The sequence below is a fragment of the Myotis brandtii genome, unplaced genomic scaffold (assembly GCF_000412655.1).
Source record: "Myotis brandtii unplaced genomic scaffold, ASM41265v1 scaffold44, whole genome shotgun sequence".
Lineage (NCBI taxonomy): Eukaryota > Metazoa > Chordata > Mammalia > Chiroptera > Vespertilionidae > Myotis > Myotis brandtii.
The window spans coordinates 123623-132527 of record NW_005366833.1 but is presented as its reverse complement, the minus strand read 5'-3'; the positions used below and the strand labels follow the sequence as shown (position 1 = coordinate 132527).

Below are 8905 nucleotides of genomic sequence, written 5' to 3'. Positions count from 1 at the left end.
GTGGTTTGCCGACCACTGCCCTAGCCGATTTGGCTCAGTGGATAGAGCACTGGCTTGCAGACTGAAGGGTCCCGGGTTCCATTCCAGTCAAGGGCACATGCCAGGGTTGCGGACTTGATCCCCAGTACAGGGCGTGCAGGAGGCAGCTGATCCATGATTCTCTCTCATCATTGATGTTTCTATCTTTCTCCCTCGCCCTTCCTCTCCGAAATCAATGAAAATATTTTTTTTTTTAAAGAATTCTTGCCCTAACTGGTTTGGCTCAGTGGATAGAGCATCAGCCTGCAGACTCAAGGGTCCCAGGTTCGATTCTGGTCAAGGGCATGTACTTTGGTTGCGGGCACATCCCCAGTAGGGAGTGTGCAGGAGGCAGCTGATCGGTGTTTCTCTCTCATCGATGTTTCTAACTCTCTATCCCTCTCCCTTCCTCTCTGTAAAAAATCAATAAAATATATTTTTTTTAAAAACTTACAACTCAACAATAAAAGGAGAACCCACTTTTAAAAATGGGCAAAGGATATGAATACAACAAGTAGATATATAAATAGCCAATAAGCACATTAATAAATGCTCAACATCATTAATCATTAGGGAAATAACAAATGATAACCACAATGAGATACCACTTCACACTCACTAGAACGGCTATAATCAGAAAGATAAATAAAAAGTGTTGGCAAGAATGTTGAGAAATTGAAACCCTCATATATTGCTGGTAGAATTATAAATGGTGTAGCCAATTTGGAAAATAGTATGGCAGTTTTTCAAAAGGTTAAACAGTTACCTTATGACCTAGTAATTCCACTACCAGGTATATATACAAGAGAAATAAAAACACGTGTCCACACAAAACTTATCTATGAATGTTCATAGCAACACTATTCACAATAGCCAAAAGTGGAAACAACCAAATGTCCATCAAGCAATGAATGGATAAGTAAAATGTGGCATATCCATACAAAATTTTATTATTCAGCCATAAAAAGATGTGAAGTACTGATACATGTTATAAAGTGTGTGAACTTTGAAAACATGCTAAGTGACACAAAAGACACATATTGTATCATTCCATTTATATGAAATGGTCACAATAGCCAAATCTATGAAACAGAAGGAAGATTAGTGGTTGCCTAGGGCTGGGAGCATTAGAGAAAAATGCAGAATGACTGCTAATGGGAATAGATTTTCTTTTTAAGGTGGTAAAAATGTTCTAAAATTGCTTGTGGTGATGGTTGCACAACTCTGAATGTAATATGAAACACTGAACCATATATTTTAAGAGGGTTAACTTTACTGTATGTGAATTATATCAATAACGTGTAGGTTGTTTTTTTTTTTTTTTAAATGAAGGATGAAAAATGCTCGGTAAGCAAAACAAAAAGCCATTCGTAATTTCACCACTACTCAGAGATAATTATTGTTAAAACTAATAATATAAAAACCTCTAAATATTTTGTTTTGTGAAAAAATAGTCCCATGCATAGTCTAATAGTCTTTTTCATTTATTACTAACAACTCTCTATATCAATAAACATTTGTGTACAATAGTTATTAAAATCTAAAGCCTGTAATGCTCCCATTAGAGTTTATTTAAAAGAAAAAAATTATTCAACTCCCTGTGTCAAAGTCCAAGTTTATTATATTTTAAATTTTTACCCCCTCCCAAAATTAAATGCAAGGAATCTTGTCGAGCATATTCTTTGAACAATTGGTTACATATATTCCCTTGATTTCCTATTATTTAATATTGTATCTGAACAGACTCCTCATAAAAATACTATTTCTTTTTGGATTCAAAAATTAACAAATTTGAGCCCTACCCGGTTTGGCTCAGTGGATGGAGTGTTGGCCTGTGGACTGAAGGGTCCCGGGTTCGATTCCGGTCAAGGGCACGTACCTTGGTCAGGCTCCACTGGTTGGGGAGCGTGCAGGAGGCAAACATCTCTCTCACATCGGTGTTTCCCTCTCTGTGTCTCTCCCCCTCCCTTCCACTCTCTTTAAAAGTTGATTATCCAAAATAAACTAATTTTCTACAAAAAGTATACACAAATAAAAACAGAAAAGGAAGGCTAGAGGAAAATAGGGAAGGTTAAAACCAACTTTTGATTTTAAGGATAATAATCAGGAATTCTAAAACATACAGACATCAGTCTGAGAGATAAGTGTTAGCATTATATAAAAAGCCATTTTTAATTCTACATCTCCTTTTAAAGTTTGGTCATTCTTATAACATTATCCAAACCAACCACACCTCAAATCTGAATTTGTTTGGAAAAATAAATAAATAAAATAAATAGACAATCTGTTTGGTCAGCTATGAAGAACAAAAGAGGGCCTGGCCAACCTGTGAATAACAGTTGCTTTTTACATGTGCCAAGGGCTACAGAGAATTAACCTAGTTCCTGCCAAAATTACTTTTAGCGAAGTACATAAAAGTTCATTTTAAAACATGTCAAAAGAGCCCTAGACGGTTTGGTTCAGTGGATAGAGCGTCGGCCTGTGGGCTAAAAGGTCCCAGGTTCCATTCCAGTCAAGGGCATATGCCTAGGTTGTGGGCTCCATCCCCAGTAGGGGGCATGCAGGAAGCAGCCAATCAATGATTCTCTCTCGTCATTGATGTTTCTATCGCTCCCTCTCCCTTCCTCTCTGAAATCAATAAAAATATATATTAAAAATAAAAAAAAACATGTCAAAAGGAAAAAAAATCTATCAGAATGACAGAGAATGAGACAACTGATAGGTTTACACCCAGTCAAAGGCTTTTTATACAAACCTTTCTCAAATAATAAAGACTCAAGTCAACACAGCGGTTCCCTCTGGGGAGAGGAAGGAGATATCATTGTGGAATTAGAGTGGGTGGCCCCAAAAGTACTGTTTTTCTGCCTGGGAGACATGGGCATTCATTTTATTCTTCTAACCATACATAAACAATTGTAATACCTTCATGCATGGGATATTTCACTAGATTATATTGAAAATAAAAACCTCTCTTGACCACTGGTCCTCCCTCCAACCATCACCCAATCTCTCTCCTTCAGGGAAGCACCTAGAGAGAGCTCCCATCCCCTTGACCACTGGTCCTCCCTCCAACCATCACCCAATCTTTCTCCTTCAGGGAAGCACCTAGTTCTATATTCCTCCCCTTCCCACTCTGCTTCAGGATAGAAATGCAACTCAAGAACTGTATGAAGGCCCTGGTCTGGCTTGATCATCTCTCTCCCCCACCTCCCTCCCCACCGTGTCCACCAAACACACAAGCCATGCCCCTAGCAAGGAGCTCCACATACCCCGGGTCCTCCTAGCCTCTGCATATGCCTCTGTCTCCTCTCTGCTGCCTGATAAGCTCTTCTCATCCTTCAAGATACATCTTAAAGGGACTTTCAGTGTGAACCTTCAACCTTGTAGGCAACAGGAAGTTCCTTCTTTGGACTTCCATGTGGCAGACTTGTCTCCATTGGAGCACCATCACACTAGTGAAAACTAGCTGTTTACGTATTATTATCGATCAAATTGTGCCCCTCTCAATCCATATGTTGAAGCCCTACCTCCCAATGTAGCTGTATTTAGAGGGGGCCTTTAAGGAGATAATGAAGGTTAAATGAGTTCCTCAATGTGGGGCTTTAATCCAATCTGACTGATGTCTTTATAAGAAGAGGAAGAGACACCAAGAACAAATGCAAAAGAGGAAAAGTCACATGAGGACACAGTGAGAAGGCAGCCTTTTGCAAGCCATGAAGAAAGGCTACACCGGAAACTAACCCTGTCAGCACTTTGATCTTGGACTCCTAACCTCCAGAACTATAAGGAAATACATTTCTGTTGCTTAAGCCATCTCATCTATAGTATTCTCTTATGGCAAACTGAGAAGACTAACACACATGGCCACTTGTCTTCCACGCCTACATTCCAATTGTGCGCATACCCAAGCATGTCAAACTCGTGGTCGGCGGGTTGTGAGTTTGACATGCTTGAAGGGACATATACTTGTCTCTGTATCTCCAGCACCTAGCATACATTAGGTACTTGATGGATCCACGGATGGATAGATGGAGAAATGAGCTGCCTTGATTCCTGTGGATTCCAGCAATGGGATTTTAAGAGGCCTAACTTATTTTGTTTAAAAAGAAATCTAGCAAAAGCCTACTTTCTTTGAGATGATATTTATCATCAGGTTCATCTTTTTAAAACGCTCTTTAAACTATTTAAACAAACTTTAGTACACCCACAAAATAACAGAAAAGGGTGAAACAATCCAGATGTCCATAAATCAAAGGATAAACAAAATGTAGTAAATCCATTCAATGGAATATTATTCAGCAATAAAAAGGAATTAAGTATCAATACATATTACACACAGTGAGCCTGGGAAACATGGTAAGTGAAAAATCCCAGACATGAAAGACTACATATTGTATGATGCCATGTGCATGAAATGTTCAAGTAAGAAAACTGAGACACAAAGTACATTAGTGTTGCCAGTGGCACAGACTGGGTGGGGTGAGGTGGGAATGGGAGTCACTGCTAATGGGTATGAGGTTTCTTTTGGGGATAATGAAAATGTTCTAAAAGAAAATTAAAATCCTCTGTATTTTTATCACTGGAAACAATTGTAATGAACCCTTTGCTGATTTTTCTTATATTCTTCTCTTCTTTGCTGCATTTATGTATTTGCAATTATGTTATATTCTAAATTATTGCTTAGATACCTTTTTTCCTCACTCATTGTGAGCATGTTCACACATCATTAAACAATCTCTCTTGTTAAATTTATTTTTATTGATTTCAGAGAGGAAGGGAGAGGGAGAGAGAGATAGAAACATCAATGATGAGAGAATCATTGATCGGCTGCCTCCTACATGGCCCCCACTGGGGAACGAGCCCACAACCCGGGCATGTGCTCTTGACAGGAATCAAACCTGGGACTCTTCAGTGTGCAGGCAGACACTCTATCCACTGAACCACACTGGGTAGGGCCATATTAAACAATCTTTAAAATATTTAGTTTCATCAAAATTGCAAAATTATTGCCCTAGCCGGTGTGGCTCAGTGGTTAAAGTGTTAGCCTGTGCACTGAAGGGTTCAATTTCCAGTCAAGGGCGTGTACCTGGGTTGCAGGTTTGATCACCAGTGAAGGCAACCAATCAATGTGTCTCTCCCACCTCTCTCTCTTTTTCTTTCTCTGTCCCACTCCCTCCCTCTCTTACACTCTCTCTAAAAATCAATGGAAAAATATCCTCAGGTGAGGATTAACAAGAAAACAAAAAATGATTGCACAATTATTAATTTAAACATTTACCTGTTATCAGACATTTGTGTTGTTAACCATTCTTTACTATAATAAATACTGCAATGACCATCCTTGTAGATGAACATTTGGCAGCATCTCTGCTTATGTCCTTCAAATAAATTCCCTAGTGCGGAATTTCTGTAACTATGGTACCATCAAATAGTGCTACATAGAAGGATGGCGCCAACTTACTCTCCAAACACCATTTCATGAAAGTATTTTATAACCCATGGCTGTATTTTATAGCTGAAGTTTAAAATCATCCCAGCAGATGTGAATAAGTCCTGGAAACACAATGCAACCTGCTGAGGGCAGCAAACCTGGAGTAGCTTAGAGCTGTACCTGGAGTCAGGAAACTGAAGTTTGACCCTTGGACATTATTAGTCTGCCGTCTCCTTTAAAGATGAGGGAACTGAGTTCAGCAGAGGTAAAAGAACTTGCTCAATAAAAAAACAGCAGTCACTGGGGGACAAAGGTGAACACCCAGTCTCCTGAGTGCCAATTAAATGACACTTCCCATGCAGCATTTACCAAGTTGAGATTCATGGGATAATTTTAGGTAGACAAAATATTATCTCAACTAAAAATAAAGTTCAAATTTAAAAACCAATAAAAATTTCATTTCAAAGTCTATTTGAAAAATAACTAGTACAACAAACCTTTAATTTCATGAACATGATGGCTTATTAAATTAAAAGGCTGAGCTACTTTAAAGAATCAAACCAGTGACCTCGCAGTGCATGGCACCTGGCACTCAACCTACTGAGCGATAACAGCCATGGCAAAGCAGTATTTTTTTTATAATCTTTTTTTAAAATTGATTTCAGAGAGGAAGGAAGAGGGAGAGAGAGAGAGAGACATCAATGATGAGAGAGAATCATTGATTGGCTGCCTCCAGCACCCCCACTCTCCCACTGGGGATGGAGCCCACACCTGGGCATATGTCCTGACCGAGAATCGAACCATGACCTCCTGGTCCATAGGTTGATGCCCAATCGCTGAGCCACACTGGCCAGGCTAAAGCAGTATTTTTTTTAAATAAATGATAACATCTCTCGTTTGTTTCTGGGAAATATCCAATCCATTCACAAATATTTAGTGCTGAGAAACAAAACACCTGTAATAATAATAATCTCATGACACCTCCCTAAACTCCATTTTCTGTTTTCCTTGTTAAAGAATTCCCTGAAAAGACTCCAGAGAAAACAGATGCCTGAGGTAAGCATAACATCTTTCCTAGTGATCCTCTCCTCCCTCCCCTCTCTTTTCATGTTGTGGACATGAAAGAGGACAGGAGGCGTGTCAGGAATGTTAAGGATAAACAACATTGTTTCTGAATTTTAAAGAAGTTTACTTATTTGCTTTAAATTTATTTCTTTTAACATTTTGTGCTTTCACTAGTTAACATATCCTTAACTCCACTGAAGATGTTCTTTAACCACATAGTTATGCGTCAATGTTGGCTTATTTTTCAGAGTTGCTTAAGGATTCTCTTTACTCCTTTCCAACTGGGTGCAGTACAGGAGACTGCTTATTGTTACCTAACTACTTCAAAATGTTGCATCAAGCCGTACTGGTTTGGCTCAGTGGATAGAGCGTCGGCCTGCGGACTGAAAGGTCCCAGGTTCGATTCCAGTCAAGGGCATGTACCTTGGGTGCGGGCACATCCCCAGTGGGAGGTGTGCAGGAGGCAGCTGACCGATGTTTCTCTCCCATCAATGTTTCTAACTCTCTATCCCTCTCCCTTCCTCTCTGTAAAAAAATCAATAAAATATATATTTTAAAAAAAAATGTTGCATCAAGAACACTCAGGGAGGGAGCCAAGCAATTTAAACTTTGGAAGAAGTAGAATTAACTACAAAATACTTCATGATCTTTTTTTAAAAAGATCAATGTTAAGAAGAGAAAAATAAAAGTAGTAATTCACCAGCTGAACTGAACTCCAAGACACAAACTAAAAACACTGGGGTGGTTGTTTTCTTCATTTAAATGTCAGTATTTTGAAACAAGCAAACCCCACTTAGAAATAATCTACATGTTCATCAATAGGGGATCCATTAAATAAATTATAGTAGAGTCAGCAAATACTTATAGAAGAATTGAAAGAATGAAAGAGATGTCAATGTTGTCGTGTGGAAAGATAATCCAGATATAAAATGAAAACACACTGGTGCAGAATACATATATAATATGATTTCATTTTACATAAAATAAGGCATATATATATATATAAAATAAGGCTTGCATAAAAATGTCTAAAAGAAAACACAGGATACTGTTCCCCTAGGAAGAATGGGACTGAGGTGGGTCATAAGAAAGAGCTTTACTTTCTTTTATGTACTTCCGTCCTGTTTCCAATCTCCCCCACTCCAACTCCTCCCCCCCCCTTTTTTAACCTTGTGCAGGCATTACTTCTGTAATTTTTAATTTTTTTAAATATATTTTTATTGATTTCAGAGAGGAGGGAAGAGGGAGAGAGAGATAGAAACATCAATGATGAGAGAGAATCATTGATTGGCTGCTTCCTGCACACCCCCTACTGGGGATGGAGCCCGCCACCCAGGCATGTGCCCTTGACTGGAATCGAACCCAGGACCTTTCAGTCCGAAGGCCCACGCTCTATCCACTTAGCCAAACCAGCTAGGGCGGTAATTATTTTTTTTTAATGAGCTCCAAAATGAGTTTTACTTTGGAAAATAAAGATCAGCACTTTTGAGGGGGGGGGAACCCCCCACTTCACCCTGATGTTGACTTTTGGACAACAGCCTTCTTAAGATATAATTTACATAAAATCGACCCATTGTAAAGTGTACAGTTTTTTACTGGATTTCATGCTGAGTTATAAAAACTTATTTGGCATGAGAACAAAACAATCTTTCAGATAACCACTCACAAGAATAGCTTTTGTGCCTAAGAAATCTCTGGAGGTATCCAAGATCTACGCCAATTGTGTGACTGCAATGAGGGCAAACAGTGCTCTGCCTTCAGATTATGGGGCAAAGGTCAGAACCAGAAAATCCCATAGAGTTAACCAAGAAATAGAAAAGAAAGAAAAAAGAAAGGAAAGAAGAGGAGAGAGAAGGAAGGAAAGGAAGGAGAGGAAGAAAAGGAAGGAAAGGAAGGAAAGGAAGGAAAGGAAGGAAAGGAAGGAAGGAAGGAAGGGAGGAAAGAAAAACTTTTTAGGCGCAAGGGCACGTTGAGAATAAGCCCCAGTTCGCTGGACTCTTAGGAGCAGCTGCGACCGGGGCTGGACGTGCCTCTCAAAGCCAAAGGGTTTCCTTTGAACTTTGATGGGTCCTCACTTCGTAGTTCCTTCCGCGACAGCCGCCTGCAGCTGTCCACGGAGGTCGGAGGCTTCGGGGAGCGGCCAGTGGGAAGCAGATGCTGCGCCCGCATCCCTGGACCCGCATCTCCCGGACGCGCATCCCCCCCAAACTCCAATCCGGCCACAGCGCACCGCGCCCCTCCCGCCCGGGCTCCCACCTGTGCCTTGAAGGATGTTGCCTCTGAGCAGATCCCCGCTGGAGAGGTGCTTCAGCTCGAAGTGTTGGGTAATGCGCGACGACACGGTGCCCTTGCCGGAGCCCGGCGCCCCCAAGATCACTGCGCGCAGTAGCC

General features: G+C 40.2%; 1 protein-coding gene across 2 annotated transcripts in view; it reads right to left on the bottom strand.

The window, feature by feature from the left end:
- The window catches only part of AK3 (adenylate kinase 3), a 38503-nt gene extending 29609 nt beyond the window's left edge, over positions 1-8894 (bottom strand). For both annotated transcript variants that reach the window (XM_005874467.2, XM_014546265.1), the window contains exon 1: positions 8771-8894. The gene's annotated coding sequence lies outside the window, so the exon portion shown is untranslated. The remainder of the gene's footprint in view (positions 1-8770) is intronic.
- Positions 8895-8905: the final 11 nt, after the last annotated feature.